A 24,418-nucleotide genomic window follows, 5' to 3' on the forward strand; every position below is an offset into this window, starting at 1 on the left:
ATGCGTGCCAAAAATCCAGAAGAGGAACAGGCGACGCTGTGCATGCCAGGCAACATGGCTCCGCATGCCACTTCGGGCATGCGTGCCATAGATTCGCCATCACGGCTCTAGGGCACACTTTGGTGAGAGGCAGCAATTGCATTCCCCCCCCCCCCTACAAAATTCCATACAAAATCCTTCTTTTGAAGGAGTAGAAACCATCAAAGGTCTGCTGCCACCTTTCCCCACGAATGCAATTCATGAAAAGGCATAAGCTCCTATGAGCTGCCCCTTACTTCATCGCAAACATGGAATGGCTAAACTGATGTAGGTTTAAACTGGGATGAAGCAGAGAGGGAAAAGAGGGGGAAATAATCCAGGGTGGTTGTGTGGATGCAAGTTATGAGTGAAACAGATTGTAACTGTCTTATCAATTAACATTTGTAATATGTTAAAAAAAAGTATTTGTTGAAACCTTCTGAAATAGCTTGAAACTTTTTATGATATAAGTACATTCAGCAGTAGTCCAGTTCAAGCTGGTTTCCAAGGCTTGAAATGTGACTAGGTGACCAGGGGAGAGCGTTACTACTGTAACGCTCTCTACATGGGGCTTCCCTTGGGAAGCGCCCGAAGACTGCAGCTAGTCCAGAACGCAGCCGCGCGGGTAGTCATGGGGAGTACTAGGTACTCCCATGTAACACCTCTCCTGCGCGAGCTGCACTGGCTGCCTGTAGTCTTTCGGGTGCGTTTCAAGGTTTTGATCATCATCTTTAAAGCGCTCCATGGCATAGGGCCTAGTTACCTGCGGGATCGCATCCTCCCACATACATCCCTGCGGCCAATTCGCTCTCACAGGGAGGGCCTTCTCCTGGTGCCGTCCACGAGGCAATGCCAACGGGCGACACCGAGGAGTAGGGCCTTCTCTGTGATGGGCCCAACCCTCTGGAATGACCTCCCCCCCGACATTAGAACCACTACTGACCTCCGCTCCTTCCGACAGAAACTGAAGACACACCTGTTCCGACTGGCTGGTCTGGCATAATTTATGTCTACCTCCTGGCATACACATTCTTACTGGTTTTTAGAGGGATATTTTTTAAATTTAACCTGATATGACATTGGGATTTTAAATTTTGTACATTTCGATTTATTTATTTAGCTGTACAGTTTGGCATATTTTATCCTCCTCTCATATACATATTTATGTAGTTATTACTATGTTTTAATTTGTTGTATTTTTGATACGGACTGTACACCGCCCCGAGTCCCTTTCGGGAGAGGGGGCGGTATATAAACGCTAATAAATAATAATAAATAATAAATAATAATAATAACAGTTGTAACTTTGAGGACAGGTTGTAAGTAGCTTTTTTAAAGTCACTTCAAGGTTTACCTGTAAACATCAGATTTCATGACCAACTAGGAAAATATAATGCAGCCATGGGACAAAGGAGCCTTACTATACTACTGTTCCTATAGTAATTAACTTTGTTCCCCCACATTTTAACATCCTAGCTGAATAGCCAAGCACAGGTTTTCAGGTTCAACTGCCTCAAAAGTCATATTGAAAAAACTTGTGCTTTGTGTTGCTGGAGCTCCTTGGAATTTGGAGGCAAGCTGGTGTTTCAGGTTTAAGACCTCTTGCCAATCTCCATCACTCAGTTCTTAGGACCCTGCCACCCCACATCTGACCAGCTGCCTTAAAGCTTCAGTGCCCTTAGAAGAGGGCTGCAGGGTCAGCTGACGTTTTATTTTTTGCCTCACAGCGAACAAATGTGGCAAAAGTAACGCAGTGACAGCAATGGAGACTCAGGGCGAGGAAGTCAACAAGGAGCCCTTTTTTGTACTTCCTCATAGCTCAAGACCTAAAATAGACACCTAATATTAAAAACGTCATCCAAAAATCACAACAAAGAATGTTCTTTCTGTGCCAACTCAGAAAGCTCAAACTGCCCAAGGAGCTGCAGATTCAGTTCTACAGAGGAATTATTGAGTCTGTCATCTGCACCTCCATAACTGTCTGGTTTGATTCTGTAATCCAAGACACAGAACTCAGAAGTTAATCAGAACTGCAGAAAAAAACATTACTGCCAACCTGCCTTCCATTGAGGACCTGTACGCTGCACGAGTCAAAAAGAGGGCTGTGAAAATATTTACAGACCCCTCGCATCCTGGACATAAACGGTTTCAACTCCTACCCTCAAAAGGACGCTAAGGAGCACTGCATACCACAACAACTAGACACAAGAACAGTTTTTCCCCGAATACCATCACTCTGCTAAACAAATAATTCCCTCAGCACTGTCAAACCGTTCATTAAGTCTGCATTACTATTACTATTAATCTTCTCATCGTCCCTATCACCCATCTCCTCCCACTTATGACTGTATGACTGTACCTTTGTTGCTCGTATCCTTACTGTTAGATACTAACTTCAGTTATAATGGTTTCCACCAAGGTCCTCTGTTCCGGCGGGAACAGAGGTTTAATCTCATTGGTCGAAGGGTCTGACAGCTCCCTATAAAAGGGCTGCTGTCAGACTCAACCTTCGCTGGATTGTACATACTTGTTCTGTTACAATAAAGTGCTGTTGTTGCCTTTAGCCTGAGTGTGCCTTTCCATTACCCGATCCAACCCTTACGATTTATATTGATTCTTTCCTAGTATGATTTGATTGCTTCTTTGTACCCTATGACTATCTTTAAGTGTTGTACCTTATGATTCTTGACGAATGTATCTTTTCTTTTATGTATACTGAGAGCATATGCATCAAAGACAAATTCCTTGTGTGTCCAATCACACTTGGCCAATAATGAATTTGATTCTATTATTATCTAATTGGCCAACTGGAAGGAGCAGTGAGCACTGGTGAGTACTCACAATCTATATTTGGATCCAGAGAGAGGTAAAGATGCTTTGGAAGTAACATAGGAACACTTACTTTGGCGCCATATGACATCTTGGGATATGAACAACAGCCCTATCTCTGTTCACAATAGCTGTGAGGAGAAGAGGTGTGGGCTGTTGTAAGACTGAACCTGAGGGCTGGAGAATGGAAACGGTCTTGGCATAGAAATGCTCTGATTTCCAGACATCTGTCTCCTTCCCTGTTTAAAATGGGTAATAGTCAAGAATAACAGTTTGCCCAGGACTAAATCAGTCCTTAAAATGTGAGATTCGGGAAGCACAATTCTAAACAAAGGTTTCTTTGAGGATGCACAGTGCAGTCAGGGAGAAAGGACATGGCGTAGACTGCCTCTCTTCCTGGTGAGACGGTGCTGCCATGTGCCTGAGACTCCTACAGCCCTGCGTGGCAGCACAGGAGCTCAGCTGGGGCGTTTGCACTTACATCTCAAGCAATCACATTCTTTGCAGGGAAATGGCAAACCCGTGCGTGGGCGCATTGCCTCAAATCTCTAGAGTCATCCTCCTCTGCAGCCCTCCCCTCTCTTGCTTCTTGAAGAGGGAGCATTCCAGGTCGGGGCCACATCCCATTCTGGTAGCCCCAAATCACAGCTGACAGTTGTCATGGCAACTTCTCCCTCAGAAGGAGTGGGTGCAGCTGGGAGCAGAGGGTGCCCTTCCTTGCTCAGGAACAATGCTCCAGGGTCCCCACAGCATCAGTGAAAACAAGACTGGAATTTGGCACAGGGAAGAACACACTGTCCAGTTGATTATAGAGCCGGGTTGCTATTTAAGAAGAACAATCTTCTGCAGCCAAAGTAATGATTCGCCTCCTTATTAAGGTTTATTTAATTTGCATTTTATACTGTTGCTTCGGTTCTTTATTAAGAATAGGAAGCCAAGCATTGGTCAGTGACCATAGTAAACTGGGGTTGATTCCATAGGTGATTTCTACCATTGACTCTAAAACAAAAATTCTGTGATTTGTATTAGCATGGGAAATCTTTTTGTTTCTGTCCTTGCATTCCTTTAGACCATCAAGTCCCACTCAGCTGCTCCTCTGAGCACATTCTAGGTCAGTGTTTCTCAACCTCATCAACTTTAAGACACATGGACTTTAACTCCCAAAATTCTCACCCAACTTTCTTGCTGAGGCATTCTGAGAGTTGAAGTCCACGCATTTTAAAGTTGACGAGGTTGAGGAAGCCCTGACCTAGGTAGGATCTGATGAGCACAAAAGGAATATTTACAAAAGAAGATACAAATGATGACTTCAGCAGTCCGGGAAAGCCTTCTCAAGCATTCTAAAGTCTAAACAAAGCAGGCAAAAGTTGGGCACATAATCAAGGATGGGCTTTCCCACATAAGCCATCTGCTCTCCCACTCCCCAACCAAATAAATTAAAAAAAGAAATGTCTATGGTGCTCTCAGAAAGCTAGGAACCAGTCTCTCTTTCCTTCTCTATTAACTGTGTTTTCTGCAAATGCCATTCACACTTGGCCTTCTCCACCAAGCCTTTCGTGGTGCACCAAGTTCTGAAATCTTCCTCTTTGTGATCGAGGGACATTCCGTCCACCAAATGACTTGGTAGGCCCTTGCATTTGCTCAATGAGCCAAACTTACGGGCTTTCTGTGCTTGAAGGTTTCTACAACGAAAAGCAGGGTACGTAAATAAATCTGACACAGTGCCACCTAGATTCTGGAGAGCTTCCAAACACAAAAGGAGCAACAGCTAAGCAATCTGGCTTGGCATTAGGTATATTGGAGAGATTTGTGGGCTTTTGTCTGTGCATCAACCAACCCTTTTCCACCACCAGAGTTGGAAATGCACCTGTGCTCAGCTCTTCTTTCTTCCCAACTCCCGCCCCCTCAGATCCACCTCCTCCATTGTGCCATTTTTACCCACCATTGTTTCAGCCCCCTGGCTCTTTTTGCAAGCAGCAGCTGACAGGTCCCTCCCATCAGACACCCAGGAAACAAAGGGTAGGAAAGCCTGGTTGCCAAGAGGTACCAGCCAGGTGTCCTGTCATCTCATTTTGATTCCCTGTTAAAATATGCGTCTATTGGCACCGAAGCCCCTTTTAATCGTTCTGCTCCAGGCAATCACAAGCTCATTCTTAGAAGCCACAAGTTCTTATTAGTGCTTATTTTGAAACTGGAGCAAAGCAGAAAGACTCAATAGGAACTGCAGACCTAGCAAAAAAGCATAAGGAAGGAACCGTTCTTCTAACATTAAATTCAAATTCACCCTGATGATGGAGTTTTGACAATAAGACAGTAGTTATTTGGGCAAGATTTAAGTTTAATTCCAAAACACCACTCTGGCACCTGGCCAGCTGACAAATCAAAAGCCAGTCAATAGAGACTGGAAGGAGATCGTGCTTGTTTAGTCCAGTGACTCTTCCAATTATCCTCTGTGGCAAGCTGCAAAGAGCCCAGAGGCCCTGCTGGCATCTCTGCACACAGGAATCTGTTGAGATCAAGGCTGTTGATGGTTTTGAAGGCACTCAAGAGCTGCTGTTGTAACATGATCATGACCATATCACTGTCTGTCTCAAAAATAAATCACCCATCGGTGAGCATGATGTGCACCTACCTCGAAGTAGAAAACACAGCTGATCTGTGTATCAGGATGACTGCCAATCTGGTCTACTGTCTGAATTAACATATGTCAGGTCAAATGCATAGTCCATACAGAAATTTTAATGTCTACCAAAAGAGGAGAATATTTGTAGCTCAGGGTTGAAATGAGAGGTTTTTGGTATGCTCTAAGCTTAGTTGCTTACTTGCACATTTCATCATCCAAACTAGGTAATATGTGCTAAGGTTAATTACGCGGGTGCAGTTAACTAACAATCTGAATTCATCTCTCCACACATCATCCTTAGTGGTGTGCAAACCAATATTTGCATTTTTTGTGTCGGATGAGGAGACCACATCTTTCTCCTTCTATCCTGGCCATTTTTTTTACAGAGACACAATTGAGAGCGTTTTAACAAAGTGCATCACTGTTTGGTTTGATGGCAGCAGTGCCTCAGATAGAAAGTCCATACAGAGAGTGGTAAGGACAGCAGAGAAGATTATAGGAACCTTGTTTCCTGATATTCAGGATACTGCTTATAAGCGCTCTGTGCTTAGAGCTCAAAGCATTATCAGAGGCTCCACACACTTTACCGTCTGTTTATCTTGCTCCCCTTTGGGAGGAGGTTTCAAAGTATTTCTAGCAGGATTTCTAGCAGGATTACCAGATTCTGTAACAGCTTTGATCCTTATGCCATCCATCTGGTAAACTCGCAAGGTTTGTTTTTCTCGCCAAGTACATGTCTACATCCAAACTGGACTGTGTTGTTTCTCTGTGTCATGTAATATATGTGGGTATAGGTATAATTTTGTATTTATTTATTTATTTACTTACTTACTTACTTACTTATGTTTATGTAGTGTATATTGGAGGTGGTGACCCTTTGGGAGCTATATGCAACAAAATTTCATTTTAATGTATACCGATTAGTGTATATTGAAATTGACAATAAAGTTATTCTAAGTCTAATGTCTACCAGAAGTAACTGCTGTATATTGGATTAAAATACCCCTTTGATCAGGAAGGTATTTTCCTTACATTGTTTTATAGTTTCATCCTATTTTTCCATTAAGCTACTCCGGGCTGCAAAGATAAATCTCCCCTGTTCTATAGACAAGATAGGAAGCTAATCAAGCACAGAAGCTGCTGAGCAGTATTCTATCCTTCTGAGATTGGTAAAATGAGAACCCAGATTGTTGGGCGCAATTTGCTGACTGTGTAAACTGCTTAGAGAGGGCTGTAAAGCACCATGAAGCTGTATATAAGTGCTATTGCTTTCCAGTCAATTAAGTAATTATTTCATTCATTCATTCATGCATTTATTAATGCATTCATGCATGCCATTTTGGTACAATCTAGATCAGGAGATCATGAGTTCTAGTCCTGCCTTAGGCACAAAAACAGTTGGATGATTTCGGAGCAGACATTTTCTCTCAGCCCTAGGAAGACAGCAATTGAAAACCCCTTCTGAAAATGCTGCTCCCCATAACTACAGAGACTAGCTTACGTAGTCACCAAGATGGAAACTGATCAAGGAGAGATTCAACCTAGAAATAAGGAGAAATTTTCCGACAGTGAGAACAATCAACCAATGGAACAGAACTTGCCTTCAGAAGTTGTGGAAGCTTCATCACTGGAAGCTTTCAAGAAGTGACTGGACAGCCATCTGTTAGAAATGGTGTCATGTCTCCTGCTTGGGTGGAGGGGTTGGACTAGATGACCTACAGGGTGCCTTCCAACACTGACTTAAAGGAGCAATGAACAACCAAAATTTAAAATTTCTACTTAACTTTGCCATCATTAAAAGCAACCCCTAAAGAGGGTACAATTAATTTAAAATAACCAGATAGAAATGTGGTTGAAACTGTTTGAAAGCCTCTAATGCTATGTTTTAAAAGTTGATTTAAAAAACAAAGAAACTCTCAACTGAAAACACTACAGACTAAGCCAAAAATGCATAGCAGTAGCAGTTTGACCAAACACCAGAGTAAATAACCACATTTTCAACTTCAGTGCCAAAAAGTTTAAATGCCAGCTTTAATTGAACAGGGAAGGAATCCCATCGGCAGGACACCAGTATCAAGAATACTCTCTCTTGGGTTGTCACATACAGTAGAGACATGAGCAATAATATTTATAGCTGCACCAGATTGGTGTGCAGATTGCAGCAAGACAATTAAAGCACAGCACTTTGAACTCTGTCACTATGCAAATAGCGATGGTTTGTTATTATTATACCCTATTATAATGATCATCAATCACTCATTCCTGCCATCTGAACATTTATTTTATTTTTAAAATTCTTGTTCCCGAACTAGCAACATATTAGTCTGGCAATAATAGGCTGCTCAGCTTACAGATATTTCCTTTTGCTGATCTTGGACTTTGAACTGAAGCAATTCAATACTTCTCCTTGCCTGCCTTCCCTCAAAGCCACGGTTCGGAAATAATGCCCTGCTTCTATTAAGGACTGGGAATACTTATAGAGCAGAGGTGCTTAGATCTGGCTCACAGGGCTGCCCTAGAAACAGTGAAGGACCAGCCCATGGTACCTCTTGTTAGGGATGTAACCCTAGGCTTGGCTTGGCAATGTATATAAGCTATGATTACTTTACTGTTACTTTAAATGTTAAAGAAATGTAATTGGCTTGTTACCTCAAGCAGCCATAAGAGGGAGCTAGAATGGCTGTTAGATCTGTTGGCTAGAAGCTGGTTGGTGTATAGTGAGGTATTGTAGTTTGCTACTGTTTAGCTATACTTTGTGTGTTAGACTGACTATTTGATAACTGAATTACTGAACCGTGTATGATTTGGACTGTTAACTGGACTCTGAATACCTCTATATTTCTACATAGTAAACTACTATATTTTTATACTATTCAGTGTCCCTGTATGCTGATTTGTGCGTGTTATTCCATATCACTCTCACTACGCTTCTCTGCATACTCGCTCTTCTAACGGGGAGCTTAATTACTTAACACCTCTGCCAGCGAAAACGGAGCTCTGTTTTCACTGGCAGAGGATTGCAGGAGGCCATCGCAGCCGAAAATGCAGATCGACAGCCATTTTCGCTGGCAGGGCACTCGGGGGACTCCAACCCAAGTGATGTCAAGCTGGCCATACCCATCCCATCCCATGAGATCAAACACAACCTTGATGTGGCCCTCAATGAAATCGAGTTTGACACCTGTTATAGAGGAGATTGGCTACCCTGAAAAAAGATAAGGGCTTGTGTCCTATCTTATTTGCTAAAGATTCAGGATGATAGAAGCCCATAAATGCAGGTAGTCCTCAACTTACAACCATAATTGAATCCAAAATGTCTGTTGCTAAGTGAGAGAGTTAAGTGAACTTTGCCCCATTTTACCATTTTTCTTGCCGCTTTTGTTAAGTGAATCACTACAGTTGTTAAATTAGTAACACAGTTGTTAAGTGAATCTGGCTTCTTCGTTGACTTTGCTTATCAGAAGGTCGCCATGACACAGGGACACTGCAACCTCCATAAATATGAGTCAGTTGCCAACTGTCTGAATTTTGATCAAGCTAACTGGGAAAGCTGCAATGGTCATAAGGATGAAAAAGGATCTTAAGTCACTTTTTTCAGTGCCATTGTTAACTGTGAATGGCCACTAATGAGCTGTTGTAAGTCAAGTACTACCTATAAAAACACAGCCATCTATTTCCTTAAAAAGCCTCTCTGACTCAGCCAAACAGTTTGTATTACTGTAAGCCAACATGGGTTTGTCAAAAACAGATCATGCCAGACTAATCTTATTGCATTCTTTGACAAAGTGACAAAATTAGTGGACCAGAGGAATGCCATCGATATAGTTTACTTGGACTTCAGTAAGGCTTTTGATAAGGTAGACCATAACCTACTACTAGATAAAGTAGAAGAATGTGGGTTAGACAGCATCACCACCAGATGGATTCGTAACTGGCTGACCAACCGCACTCAACGTGTAGTCCTCAATGGAACTGCATCTACATGGAGGGAGGGATGCAGTGAAGTACCCCAAGGCTCTGTTTTAGGCCCAGTACTCTTCAACATCTTCATCAATGATTTGGATGAGGGAATAAATGCGGAACTCATCAAATTTGCAGATGACACCAAGCTGGCAGGAATAGCCAACACTCCAGAAGATAGGCTAAAGATACAGAAGGATCTTAACAAACTTGAACATTGGGCACTATCTAATAAAATGAAATTCAATGGTGAAAAGAGTAAGGTTCTACATTTAGGCAACAAAAATGAAATGCACAGGTACAGAATAGGTGGTACCTTGCTCAACAGTAGTAATTGTGAAAGGGATCTTGGAGTCCTAGTGGACAACCATTTAAATATGAGCCAGCAGTGTGCAGCAGCTGCCAAAAAAGCCAACACAGTTCTAGGCTGCATCAACAGAGGGATAGAATCAAGATCACGTGAAGTGTTAATACCACTTTATAATGCCTTGGTAAGGCCACACTTGGAATACTGCATCAGTTCTGGTCGCCACAATGTAGAAAAGATGTGGAGACTCTAGAAAGAGTGCAGAGAAGAGCAACAAAGATGATTAGGGGACTGGAGGCTAAAACATATGAAGAACGGTTGCAGGAACTGGGTATGTCTAGTTTAATGAAAAGAAGGACTAGGGGAGACATGATAGCAGTGTTCCAATATCTCAGGGGTTGCCACAAAGAAGAGGGAGTCAAACTATTCTCCAAGGCACCTGAGGGTAGAACAAGAAGCAATGGGTGGAAACTAATCAAGGAGAGAAGCAACATAGAACTGAGGAGAAACTTCCTGACAGTGAGGGCAATTAATCAGTGGAACAGCTTGCCTCCAGAAGTTGTGAATGCCCCAACACTGGAAGTCTTTAAGAAGATGTTGGATAGCCACTTGTCTGAAACGGTATAGGGTTTCCTGCCTAGGCAGGGGGTTGGACTAGAAGACCTCCAAGGTCCCTTCCAACTCTGCTATTGTATTGTATTATAATACAGAGAAAGTAACCGTTCCATTAAGGAGTCATTCCTTGATTGTGATGTTGGGAGGTGGGGTGTCCTTGGTGCTCTCTGAGCTTGCTTATTCTCTTGCAGACGTTTCATTGCCCACATTTAACATGATGGTATGCAATCATTTTAAATATATGTATAAAAAAAATTTCTCCCTTGCCATCAAGCAGAGATTTCCCCAAATGATTTAAAGCTTAATGCAGTCTGGCTGGTGGGATATAAAGCAACTCTTGATAGCACACTGTGATGCATTTATCAGGTTAACTATGACAGAATAATTGCTTGTTATCTGCCAAAATTTGTATACTGTACTATGGTTAATGCAGTGAAATCAATCAAGTTTCCCAAGGAACTACCTGAACAAGTTCTATAAAAGCTTGAAGACACAGACAACTGACCATCTGTAGTATTGTTCCCCTTCTGGGATATTACTTCTAATTCATGCAGCTCTTTGAACTTACAGTACACATCTATATATTGAAAGTCCATAAATCTACACTGTGTTAATTGTGAACTTGTTACAAGTTTATAAATGGGAAATGTAATCATATCAACATATGTCAGGCAGAAATCCATCATTTGTGGGAAACAGTTGGTTTCTTTAATTTTTATGTGGACATTGTAGAAGGTGGCATTCTGTGGCTATGCTATTTATTGTCAAGCACTGGGGAAATCAGGAGACTCAGGCAGTTAATATGAGTATAAAGATTTATTGCAAGCTTAAGCTTGCTACAAAAATCTGAGATACTAGCGGTCAAGGGAAATGAGTGGGAATTAAGAAGGCATTCAAGGTGGGCTGGACTTAGATCTCTTGCAGGTGCGCAAGGACTCATGACTTACAATGTGTTTGACCCCTACCTTAGGCTCAGTCTGGTCATTTCCACAACTATGCCTGATAACTGGGTCTGCACTGGGTGCTTTCACATATTTCCTGGAATTCTCTGCCCTGTGTACATTTTTTTAGGATGATCATGCCAGTCATTTTGTACATGGGCAAATCCTCAAGTCTAAGAGCACAAGATGTTTTCAGAATTCCAACTGTCTCATAACCCATATAAATCCTATTTCAATTTATCATTAATAGGTGATTTGGTAATTTATATCATAGAACCATAAAGTTGGAATATGCCATACACTTAGGCAATTCTTTGCTCAATGCAGGATCCACAACTAGATCAATGCTTCCCAAACTTTTTTCTTCATTATCCAAAATTGCTTACCAGAAAGTCTTATCAAAGTTTGAGGACTAGTTTTAAGTCTTTTCGGCACCTTCAAATGATCACTGAACAGATGGTCATTACTTAAGGACTACCTGTATTATAAAAACAGTAGCATTGAATGATCTTTATGTCATTTCAGCAAATTGCCATTGGTAATTTCATTGATTTTTGTCTTAATATGAACAATTTGAGAGATTTTAGAATATATTTAGTGCACATGGCAATCTTTAAGTCAATTTAAATACAATACAATACAATAGTAGAGTTGGAAGGGACCTTGGAGGTCTTCTAGTCCAACCCCCTGCCTAGGCAGGAAACCCTATACCATTTCAGGCAAATGGCTATCCAACATCTTCTTAAAGACTTCCAGTATTGGGGCATTCACAACTTCTGGAGGCAAGCTGTTCCACTGATTAATTGCCCTCACTGTCAGGAAATTTCTCCTCAGTTCTAAGTTGCTTCTCTCCTTGATTAGTTTCCACCCATTGCTTCTTGTTCTATCCTCAGGTGCCTTGCAAAATAGTTTGACTCCCTCTTCTTTGTGGCAACCCCTGAGATATTGGAACACTGCTATCATGTCTCCCCTAGTCCTTCTTTCTCTTAAGCTAAACATACCCAGTTCCTGCAACCATTCTTCATATGTTTTAGCCTCCAGTCCCCTAATCATCTTTGTTGCTCTTCTCTGCACTCTTTCTAGAGTCTCCACATCTTTTTTACATCGTGGCGACCAAAACTGAATGCAGTATTCCAAGTGTGGCCTCACCAAGGCATTATAAAGTGGTATTAACACTTCACGTGATCTTGATTCTATCCCTCTGTTGATGCAGCCTAGGACTGCGTTGGCTTTTTTGGCAGCTGCTGCACACTGCTGGCTCATATTTAAATGGTTGTCCACTAGGACTCCAAGATCCTTCTCACAGTTATACTACTGAGCAAGGTACCACCTATACTGTACCTGTGCATGTCCCCTTTGTAATGGGTAATGTGCTTGTATGCTGATAGGCAAAGAAAAAACACTTTTACCCTATTTTGGGCAACTCACTCAATTTGGGAAGCACTTCATGAAACCATTTAGGGCAGATGACACACAGCCTGTCGGAAGTTCTCTAGTGAAGAAGAATTCACCATGTCACGGGGCTGCCTATTTCACTGATTGAGAGTTTATATCAGGGGTGTCAAACTTAATTTCATTGAAGGCTGCATCAGAGTTGATCTTGCGGAAGGGCGTGGCCAGGGGGACATGGCCAGCTTGACGTCACTCGTGTCAGGGGCGCCTGAGGTGACCTGCATGCTCTGCCTGCAAAAACAGGCTCCCAATCTCCATTTTCAGGTAGGATGGCCTCCTACAACTGTCTGCCAGTGAAAACGGAGCTTGGGAGGGCTGAGCTCCATTTTCAATGGCAGAGGCACTGGGGGGCCACTCCTTCGCTGTTTCCAGGGCGGCCCTGTGGGCCAGATCTAAGCACCCTGTGGGCCGGATCCAACCCATGGGTCTTGAGTTTGAAAACCCGGTCTTTGGGTTTCCGGTGCTCACATGCGCGCCGGCCAGTTGGTCTTTGCGTGTGCCGGAGCCCCAGAAATCCAAAGACCTCATGCGTGCAGCTGTTCTTCGGGTTTACAGCACACATGAAGATCAGCATGCCCGTCAGAAACCAGGAGAGCAGTTGGCACTGGCGCGTGTGCCCATAGAGAGGGCTCTGCGTGCCACCTCTGGCACACATGCCATAGATTCACCATCATGGCTATAGGGTCTCCTGCTTGAGCAGTGGGTTGGACTGGCAAGCCCACAGGCCGGATGCATCATGCGCAGGCCACGCCCACCCCAGCTCCACAAAGGCAAAAAAAGTCACGATACATCACGATGCATTACGTGACATGATCAAGTTTGACACCTGTGGACTAGAAAATTTCTAGATCCTTTCCAATTCTGTTATTTTTTTCCCTAAGTCACTAGTCACTAAAACTGGCAGTGAGGCAAGTAAAAGACCTATAAATCTATCTCTCTCCCCCTATGTGATCAACATAAATGATCGTTGGCTTACCTGAACGGTCGTTCTCTGGGCGCTGCGGGAGAGTCCAAGCAAGGGTTAAATTCAGTCTATTCACCCAAGGACTGAGTTAATTTTCTTAACCACGCCTCCTCTCCTCATTGAGGTCAGTTTAAAAATGAAGACGGTAGTCTGTGATGGACAGAAGATTTGCTCCACACAGCCTAAGGCGATCCGGAGAAAAGAAGGAACCCCAGGGTGGGGTTGGACTCTCCCGCAGTATCCAGAGAATGACCGTTCAGGTAAGCCAATGGTCATTCTCCTGTGCGCTGCTTGGAGAGTCCAAGCAAGGGACATACCCAAGCTATGCAGTCGCAGGGTGGGAAGAAGAATCGTCTAGGGTGTTTGGAGCCGCAACTACCCATTGCAAAACTCTCCTCGCGAAGGAAGCCTCGGCTGCAACGTAAGAGTCAATGCGATAGTGTCTAATAAACAAGAGTTGGGGATGACCAGGTGGCTACTCTACAAATTTCCTCCACTGGAGCCTGCGTTGCCTACGCAGCTGTAGTCACGGCACTCCTCGTGGAGTGGGCTGTGATTCTAGGTGGTATCGCCCTGCCCTGGTCCTGGTAAGCCAGCTTGATGCAGGCCCTCAACCACTGGCTAATGGTCAACGGAGATACTTTGCGTCCCATGGATCCAGGCTGAAAAGAAACAAAGAGTGATTTGGAGCGACGAAACTCCTCCATCCTCTTGATGTATCTGCAAATCATCCTTCGCATGTCCAGTTTGTGCCAGGTGTGTTCCTAGGGATGACGAGGACAAAAGTTGGGAAGAATCACTTCTTGAGTCCTATGAAACAAAGAGTTAATTTTAGGTAAAAACGCTGGATCCAACCTGAGGATGACCCGTTCAGCGTGAAAGATGCACAGGTCTTGTTGGACCAATAGAGCCATCAGCTCCGACATCCTTCTAGCCGATGTAATGGCTATGAGAAAAACTATTTTCAGGGTGAGATGTCGAAGTCCGATGGAACGTATGGGCTCAAACGGAGCCTTGGTCAGGGCCCGCAGGACGAGCGATAGGTCCCATGTGGGAAACCTGTGAATTGCGGGTGGATGAAGATTGGCGGCGCCCTTAGAGAAAGCTCCTCACCTGAGGATGCTGTCCTAGTGACACCAATGAATGTCTGGTTAAGATTGTAGACAGAGCTGCGACTTGGCGACGAAGGGTGTTGGGAGATAATCCCTTATCCAAACCGTCCTGCAAGAATTCTAGAAACTGCGGAATGGTCGGCGAGACGGCATTGAAGCCATGAGTCCAACACCAGGTAGCGAAGGCGTTCTAAGTGGCGTTGTAAATCCAAGTTGTGGACAGACGACAGGATGCCTGGATGGTGTGGATGACCTTGTCTGAAATATTGTCTTTCCTCAGGAGTTCCCCCTCAAGTGCCAGGCAGCCAACTGGAGCCAGCTGGGATCCGGATGTACTATGGCCCCCTGGCTGAGGGAGAGAAGCTCCTGAGGTATTTTCTATGGTCTGCGAATGGAAGGCTGACCAGGTCCGCGTACCAGGATCTCCTGGGCCAGTGAGGTACTATCAAGAGAACCTCCGCTTCCTCCGACAAGATCTTGCAAACCAACTGCGCGATGAGAGGCAGTGGCAGGAAAGCGTACAGGAGACCCTTGGGCCATTGGCAACGCACAGCCTCTATCCCTTCTGCTTGCGGAGTGGCGGAGATCAAGAAGAACCTCAGGAGCTGGGTGTTGGCAGGACTGGCAAACAGATCAACCACCGGTAGGCCGAACTTTACTGTCAGATGATGGAAGGTCGACGGTGTCAACTCTCTGTGTTGACATTCCATGCAGAGCGTCGGCGGAGCCGGATCTCAGATTACAGTAGCTGGGTTGAGATGAATGAAGCTATTGGATAATGTGATTTATTGACAAAGACTGAAGGGAGGGAACAAACAAGGGCAAAATTTAAAAGCAGATAAAGAAAGCAAAAAAGATGGCTGCAAATAAGAAATGCCTAATGAAGAATGCCTAATGAAGCTGTTAATAAATCACTGCTTTTTGTATTACAATATCGGGTAGCTTATTATGAAGCAGGCATCGTTAGGGTACTTTACAGACAGCCATCTTTTGCTTTTAAATATCGGGGGTACCGAGGGGGAACTCAGAAGACCATGGCAAAAGGCTAGCTATCTGAACAGAACTGGATAGCAGACATCAGACATCAAAGCTGAGATGAGCGAAGCAAGAAGAGATAAGTAATCAACCCCTAAAAACAGCTAAAGCTGAGCCACCACCCCACCCCTATGCCCAGAAAAAGGGAAAGGCCCTAAGCGAGCTGGGAAGAGTGGAGGGGATGCTGGATTGGAATCAAGCCAGGCCCCCAAAGCCCCCAATGGAGCCATTGGGAAGTTCCATAGAGCAACGGAGGGCGGAATTTGACTGGATCACCCTCCATGAAGAAAGGCCATTATGCATGCCAAAAGAGAGGGGAGGAGCAGTGGGTCCTATTGAGGGGACAAGAAGCACATGGGAATGCAGCCCCACTTCTACACCCATTAGAAGGAAGATGAAGCCAGTGCCTCTCCCACGTAGCAGGCAGGCTGCCCAGGGCAGACAATTTCCACCCTCCCTCCGAACTAGACCTGAGGAGTATCTTCAGACATATCAAACGCAAGCATATAGAGGCCGACAGGAGGAGGGAAGGGCACTGCTGATTGAACTGCCCCGATTCAGAGGAAAGTTTGATGGGAACTCAGACCAGTTAGCCATATTCCTTGACTCAGCTGAGGTCCACCTGGAATGCTATGGACACCTCTACTCATCCCCCAGAGCCATAGTGAATACTATTGCAGAGGGACTAGAGGGGGAAGCAAAGGAATGGCTAGCAGCCCTCCACAAGAGGAGAGCCCCCCAACTGCAAGGAGTATATAACTTCCTATGACTGCTAGAGGCCAGATTTCAGTTGGTGGAGGAGGACTTGTATGCGGAAGATGAGCTCAGCAACTTAAAGCAAAGGGGCCGCCCCATCAAAGAGCACATCCGCGAATTTAGGAGAGTCATTGGAAGGCTATCCCCTTTACCAGAGCGTCTGTTAGTGTATTTTTTCAGAACAAGTCTGGACCAGCAGATTGCCCAAGTAACTGCCTACCACAACATTCCAAACTGACTCTCTGAATGGTTCTGAGTAGCAATAAAAGTCAACAGCGGGCTGCATGCCAATGACATGAGAAAGCAACTGGACGCAAAAGAGAGAGGTCAACCTGATCTGAAACCACCCAGCCAACGGAGAACCACAGTGGGCCCTGAGATCAGCCCTCCCTTGAAATCTGCTGAAATGCTACAGATGAAAGGGGATGAGCCATATGGCATCCATGTGTCCCACCCCAATCCCGATGCTGAGGCCACAGCTACTACCCAGGGCACGATGAGAACGTGGCCACAAACGGGCTACCCACACATCCCGGAATGCTTTCCAGGCTGCAGAGGTCCCTTCACAACCAGATGAAAGGGGGGGGGGGGAACCCAAGGCAACAATAACCAGTCACCAGAATCCTACGACCGTGACGATGAGGGCGAAAACGACCCAATGGTGAGAGGACCAATTCGCCCTTTCCATTTTCCAATACGCTTCAAAGCCCCAAAGACAGGAAGCCAGGGGGATTTTCAAGCCCTAAAAGACTCAGGCTGCACTAGATGCTTGATCAACCTAACCACAGTCCTGAAACTGGGAATCAGAGCAAAAAGACTGGCCCACCCAATCCGGTTCGAACAGGTCGATGGGTCCCTAATGGTGAGAGCCTATGCCACCCACCTGACCGAACCAGTGAGACTAGAGCTAGTGAATCAATGGGAAGTAATTTGATTCATAATAGCCTCCAAAATGACAGATGCAGTCATACTGGGACTCTCCAGGCTAGACAAGTGGGGACCAACCATCTGGTGGCAAGGGGGTACCTTCAGGCTTAGGATAGAAAAGGGGCCCCAACCCCTTTTCCACCAGCAAGCAGAAACACCACCCAAGCAGGGAACCCCCCAAAAGAGCACACCAGAACTTCTGGGAGCCACAGCCGACGAAACCCCAGAGACCGAACAGATCCCAGGGAAATATCAGGACCTCGCAGAAGTATTCAGTGAGACAGAATGCAACATTCTGCCCCCCCCCCCCCCATGAGGCAGATTGTGCCATTGAAATCATCCCAGGGGCAAATCTACCCAAATCCAAGCTGTACGCCATGATGCAATAAATGCGCAAATACATAGACAAAAACCTAGCGCGAGGGTTCATCGAGCTAGCCAAGCCACGGGTTGCAGCACCAGTCCTCTTCAAAGAGAAAAAAGACGGAACTATGAGACTGCATGTGGACTTTTGAGGGATAAATGCCGTGTGCGTACACAATCTATACCCCCTTCCCCCTCATGAAAGATATGCTATCTCACTTGGCCAAGGGAAAAGTCTTCACCAAATTAAGACCTCAGAGAGGCATACTACTGAATACGGATCAGGGAAGGAGATACGTGGAAAACAGCGTTCAACTGCCCCCTAGGGAGCTTCCAATTCAAAGTGATGTCTTTCGGACTACAGGAAGCCCCAGCAGTGTTCCTGCAGTTAATAAATGAGGTGCTGCATGAGCACATCTACAAGGGGGTCCTCGTCTACCTGAATGACATCCTCATCTACACTGAGACCATGGACGACCACATACCCCGGTCCGCCAAGTACTGGAAAAACGTCTGGCAGCCAACCTGTATGTCAAGCTATCAACATGTGAATTCACCGTGAGCAACTAGACTACCTAGACTACCGAGTGTCAAATGAGGGAATAGAGATGGACCCAGCCAAAGTGCAAGCCATCCTAAGCTGGCAACCCCCTCGCACCCGCAGACAGTTACAAAGCTTCCTAGGGTTTGCAAACTTCTATAGGCAATTCACCCCCTCCTTTGCGAAGATCACCAAACTCCTGACAGACCTGCTGAAGACAGGGAGCCCAGGAACAAAACCTTGCCCGAGACAACCTCTACAGTGGGACCCAACCTGCCAAAGGCATTCGAGACACTAAAAGAAATGTTTGCAAAGGAACTGGTGCTGAAGCATCCTGACCCCGAGCAACCCTTCGTGATCCAAGCAGATGCCAGTGACATGGCAGTGGGAGCGGTGCTACTCCAAAGAAACAACCAGGGAAACCTACAACCCTGCACCTACACCTCCCACAAGCTCACAGACAGAGAGATGATGGGCCACATGGGAAAAGGCTTTTGCAATGAGATGGGCACTGCTAACCTGGAGACACCTGTTGGAAGGGGGGCAGAAACCGTTTGAAGTCTGGACTGACCGTAAGAATCTGGAGGCTCTTAGGACCCCATGGAAACTATCACCCAATCAAGTCCGATGGGCTCAATATTTCAACCGCTTCAACTTCGTACTAAAGCACATTCCAGGGCAGAGGAACTTTCTAGCTGACGCCTTCTCCCACATGCCCCAGTACGAATGCGAACGGGAGCACGTAGTGGATGCCATCATTCCCTCTACCCAAACCGCTGCCCAAGTGACCACCAGACGACAAGGCTGTGACCGGCACGACCAACCAGCAGGCGACCTAACCACGAGACTCAAAACTGAACTGATAGCAGACCCTTGATTCCAAAACAACCAACACATCTTGACAAAAAGAGATGACCTTGCATGGAAGGGGATGAAACTCTATGTCCCGGAATTCCTACGCACCCTAATTCTCTAGAGGAACCACGACGCCAAACTGGCAGGCCACTTTGGATTCCTAAAGACGTTACACTTAGCCTGGAGGCAGTTCTGGTGGCCCAAATTAAAGAAAGATGTGGACAGTTACATGAAAAGTTGCACCAGCTGCGCCACAATGAAGAGGCGACCAGGAAAACCTCCCGGATTGCTGCAGCCAGTAAGAGAACCAACGAGGCCGTGGGAGGAGATTGCAATGGACTTTATAGTAGAGTTGCCGAAAAGTGGGGGAAACACAGTGATTTGGACTGTAATAGATCTGTTCTCCAAACAGGCACACTTCATACCCTGCAGCGGACTACCCTCAGCTCACAAGCTGGCCAAACTGTTCCTGAAGCAAATCTACCGCCTGCATGGAGTACCTCGAAGAATTATCTCAGACAGAGTGGTCCAGTTCATGGCTAAGTTCTGGAGGGAGTTCCTGCGGTCCATTGGGTCATCCCAGGGCCTTAGCTCGGCTTTTCACCTGAGCACCAATGGGGAGGCAGAGAGACTGAATGCTATGGTACAGCAGTACCTGAGGTGCTACGTGAACTATCAGCAGTCCAATTGGGCAGACCTTCTGACCTTCGCTGAGGTTGTGTACAATAATGCTGTTCACAGCAGCACAGGACTAACACCATTCAAAGTAGTGAGCGGCATGGACTTTGTCCCAATGTCTGAGTATCCAAGGGATCCCCCTTCCTCAGTCAGCTTGACTGACTGGATGTCAATGCTAAAAGCAGCCTGGGAAAATGTCAAAAAAGCGCTAGCTAAAGCAGCACAAACCTATAAGAAACAGGCAGATAAATACCAGCTCCGCAATGACCATTCCTGGTGGGAGAGAAGGTTTACTTCTCCACAAAATATTTGAGATTAAGACTCCTTAGGAAGAAACTTGGACCAAAGTTTGTGGGACCATTCCCCATAGTAAAGATCATCAACCCAGTCTCAGTGCAACTGAAACTGCCCCAACTGCTAGGGAAGGTACACCAGTCTTTCATAGTAGCCTCTTAAAACCCGTGGTCGGATCCACTCTGAGACCACTACCCCGGGAGCCCCCAGACTCTTTGGTCATAGGGGGCTAAACCCATTATGAGGTGCAACACATCCTTGATTGGAGGTGGCACAGGAGGCAACTCCAGTATTTAATTAAGTGGAAGGGCTATCCCTTGTCAGAGGCATCTTGGGTAAAGAGTAGAAATATCCAGGCTGATCGCCTTATAGAGAGATTCCATGAAAAAAAATCCAAACAAGCCTGGGGGGAGGACGTAGCCTTGAATCCCACACTGGTACTCAAATTGTTTTTGCTTGCACAGATTGCCTTTGAAAAGTGAAAGGAGATGGATGTCAACTCTCCGTGTTGACATTCAATGCAGAGCGTCGGCGGAGCCGGATCTCAGATTACAGTAGCTGGGTTGAGATGAATGAAGCTATTGGATAATGTGATTTATTGACAAAGACTGAAGGGAGGTAAGAAACATGGGCAAAGTTTAAAAGCAGATAAAGAAAGCAAAAAAGATGGCTGCGAATAAGAAATGCCTAATGAAGAATGCCTAATGAAGCTGTTAATAAATCACTGCTTTTTGTATTACAATATCGGGTTGCTTATTATGAAGCAGGCATCGTTAGGGTACTTTACAAACAGATGAAGACGCCATTCTGCGGTGTCGATGGTCGCCGGCTCAGCCAGTCCGCTGTAACATTGTCCACTCCCGAGATGTGGTCCGCACGTAAGGAGGCCAGATAACGTTCCGCCCACCTCCCGAGAGCCTCTGCTTCCACCATCAGGGCTCTGGACTTGGCGCCTCCCTGGCGGTTTATGTGGGCCTTTGTCACTATATTGTCTGTGAGCACCAGAACATGGCGACCCACAATGTCCTGTCGGAACTGATGTAAGGCTAGTCTGGCAGCCCTCAATTCTGGGCAGTTTATGTTGTGGGCTGCCTCTCTGTGCAACCACTTGCCCTGAGTAACTTGCTCCTGAAAGTGGGCACCCCAACCCTGGAGGCTGGCATCTGTCATGACCACCAGTCGGTCCGGCTCCTTGAAGAGGCTTCCCTTTGACTGGGAGTCCCACCACCGGAGGGACTGTTTTACTTTGGGAGGCAGTCTGACATGTCTGGGACAGTTGCTGGCTTTGGCGCGCTGAATGAGTAGGAAGAACCATTGTAGTTCCCTCACATGAAGGTGCGCCCAGGGAACTATGCTTATGCACGAAATCATGAGTCCCAGAAGTTGCGACAGAGACATGATTGATGCAAACAGGTTCATCCTCACCTCCAGTGCCCGGTTGATGAAATTACGCCTGCGGTCTGGAGATAGAAAAACCTGGCAACTGTCTGAGTCTATGAGAGCTCCCAGGTGCAAGATGCGAGTTGACAGTGTCAGCTGACTCTTCTCCCAATTCACCGAGAACCCATGATTCTATAAGGTGGAAATGATGATCCGGACATCTCTGAGAGCTTGGTCAGTGGACGTTGATAGAATCAAGATGTAGTCCAAATAACAAAGACGTATGGGGCGTGAGCGCAGATGGGCCGCTACGACTGCCAATATCTTCATGAAAGTCCTCGATGCCGATGACAGTCCAAATGGCAGAGCTCGGTACTGGTAATGCTTGCCGTCGTAGTGGAACCTGAGGAACTTCCTGTGGGACCTGCGGATTGGGATATGCAGGTATGCTTCCTTCAGGTTGATGGAGGCCAACTTGTCCCCTCGTCTGATGTAGCCTATGATGGTCTGTAAGGACTGCATCTTGAAACGTTTGTAGGCCAGATGCCGATTGAGATTTTTGAGATCCAGTATGGCCCTCCACCCCCCAGAGTTTTTGGGGACAAGGAAAAAAATGGAGTAAACCCCCCTTTTTTCCTGCTCTACGGGAACCGGTTCTATGGCATTTATTTGTAAGAGATGCTGGATCTCCACCTGCATGCGTAGTTTTTTTGAGGGGGAGGGTACGGGGCAACGGACGAAGGTCCTCGGGGGGAAGAGAGAGGAACTCTAGAGTGAGTCCCTGTCTGATCATGTTGAGGACCGAAACGTCCGTGGTGATCAACTCCCAACGAGCGGCATAAAGTTGGAGACGGCCGCCTATGGGAGGAACCCATTGGTGGTCACTTGGGATGACGGTAAGGGCAGTTGCTGGAACCGCCACGGAAGGGACGTCGGAAGGACTGCTGCTGTCGTCACTTATCCCTGAAGTTTGTCCTGTCCTGGTTATGGTCACTGCCCTGTGTGTAGGGCCTCTGGTAAGAGGGCCCTGCACACGAGGCGTCATTCCCCTGAAAGGGCTGCTTTCAAAAGAAGGAGTTGTTTTTCTTATCTGCCTTCCTGGAGGTAGACGGAAGAACCTTCGACTTATCTTTGGTCTCAATCAAAACATTGTCTAGGGCTTCCCCAAATAGCTGTCCACCCTTGAAGGGAGCCAAAACCAGCTTCCACTTAGACTTCATGTCTGCCTGCCAGTGGCGAAGCCACAACAGACGACGCAAAGTCACGTTGGAATCTAAGGCCCGGGAAGCAAATTTTGCAGAGTTGAGGGAGGCATCGGCTGAATACTCAACTGCTGCAATGATTTTGTTAAGGTCGTGTTTCCATCTGGAACCTTCCGTAGGAGGATTCGATCTCAGCTGCCTCAGCCAGAGCAGTGAGGCCCGAGTAAAGAAGGAGGCCGAGGTAGAGGCCCTAATGGACCAGGCAGTCGCCTGGTGGGTTTTATGGCATGCCTTCTTTGCCTTCTTGTCCTCAAGAACAAATCTAGCGCAGGCACCAGATCCTGGGCAGGAGCATTCTCTTTGAACAGCCCCTCCTTTGGGTCCTTAGATCCTGAGGGTACAGCGTTCCCCTGGTCGGGGTACCAAATTCAGTTGAGGCCTTCGCTTTATGCAGTAAAAACTTAAACAGAGAAGGCCTGAACAACCCGGTGAAGGCAGGCTTGTCTGTGTGTGTGTGTGTTTCGTCTTCAGAAAATTCCTGCTCCCCTATATTATTCTCTTCCAAGACAGACTCCTCCGTGGTAACAGAGGTGCCAGGGGAGGGAGGACCTTGGACCTGGTCCCCTTAGTCAGATCTCTGGACAGGCCTGGCAGAAGAGGATTTAGTTGCCTGGCACTTCTCGTGAATGCCAGTGGCAATGCCCCACTCAATGGCTTGTTCTATGACCCTCTGCATTTCTGCAGACAAGTTTGGTCCCTGATCCTCTGAGGGGCTTGAGCCGCCTGCCCTGCTGATGCTTGCATGCCCTGGAACCCCCATATCTTCCTCTACAATGGAACAGGCAAAGGGGCAAATTTCCTCTCTAATGGAAGAAGAATCTGGGTAACCCAGAGAGGTTGCTGGAGAATCAGGCTGGGACCCCTCATCTACCAGAGAAGGGGATATGTCCCTTCATGGGGAGTGCTGAATTGGGATCTCCTGAGCCTGGTGTAAGGGACTAGGATCCCTGGACTGATGGCCCGAAGAGAGAGACAGCCTCCGGGCCCTCTCAAATTTTTTTTTCAAGGGCTCTATGACTGCGGGCCTCGGCCTTGGATAAGGCTTTGCCGCCCCTGGGATTGGGAGTTCCCTTCCCCTTGGGGCCCTTCCTGCCCTCCTCCATCTCAGGGGGATCTGGCCTACTGCGTTTGGATAGTTGTTCCTCTTGTGCCCTCTTGGCTCCGTCCACCATGGTGACTTCAGCTGGGAAGGAGGCTCCCAGTCTGCAGTTGCACGGAGGGTATGTAGAAGCAGCAGGCCTAACACCTGCACGAGCTATGGGCTTCAAGGTGCCTCGTAGATACGTCCGATGGACAGGAGTATGACGCGGGGGGGGGGCAAAGCTCTCCTGGGCTGCCCACTGGAGTGTTCTTGAGGGAGGAGGTTTTGCCGGAGGCTCGAGCTAAGGCCAAGCACTCCCTCGTGGCTATCTGCTGGCTTGGAGGAAAGCGCAGCAAATAGAAACAGCCAGGGAAAAAGGCGCGTGAAAAAATGCCTCCCAAAATGGCCACCACGCTTTTCCGGCA

At 46.4% G+C, this 24,418-nt stretch overlaps 1 protein-coding gene across 1 annotated transcript in view; it reads right to left on the reverse strand.

Moving 5' to 3' along the window:
- STX1A (syntaxin 1A) overlaps positions 1-24,418 on the reverse strand; it is an 86,207-nt gene that overhangs the window by 39,930 nt on the left and 21,859 nt on the right. The window lies entirely within an intron of this gene.

The sequence above is a fragment of the Natrix helvetica genome, assembly GCF_964273705.1.
Source record: "Natrix helvetica genome assembly, chromosome: 2".
In the NCBI taxonomy this organism is placed as follows: Eukaryota; Metazoa; Chordata; class Lepidosauria; order Squamata; family Natricidae; genus Natrix; species Natrix helvetica.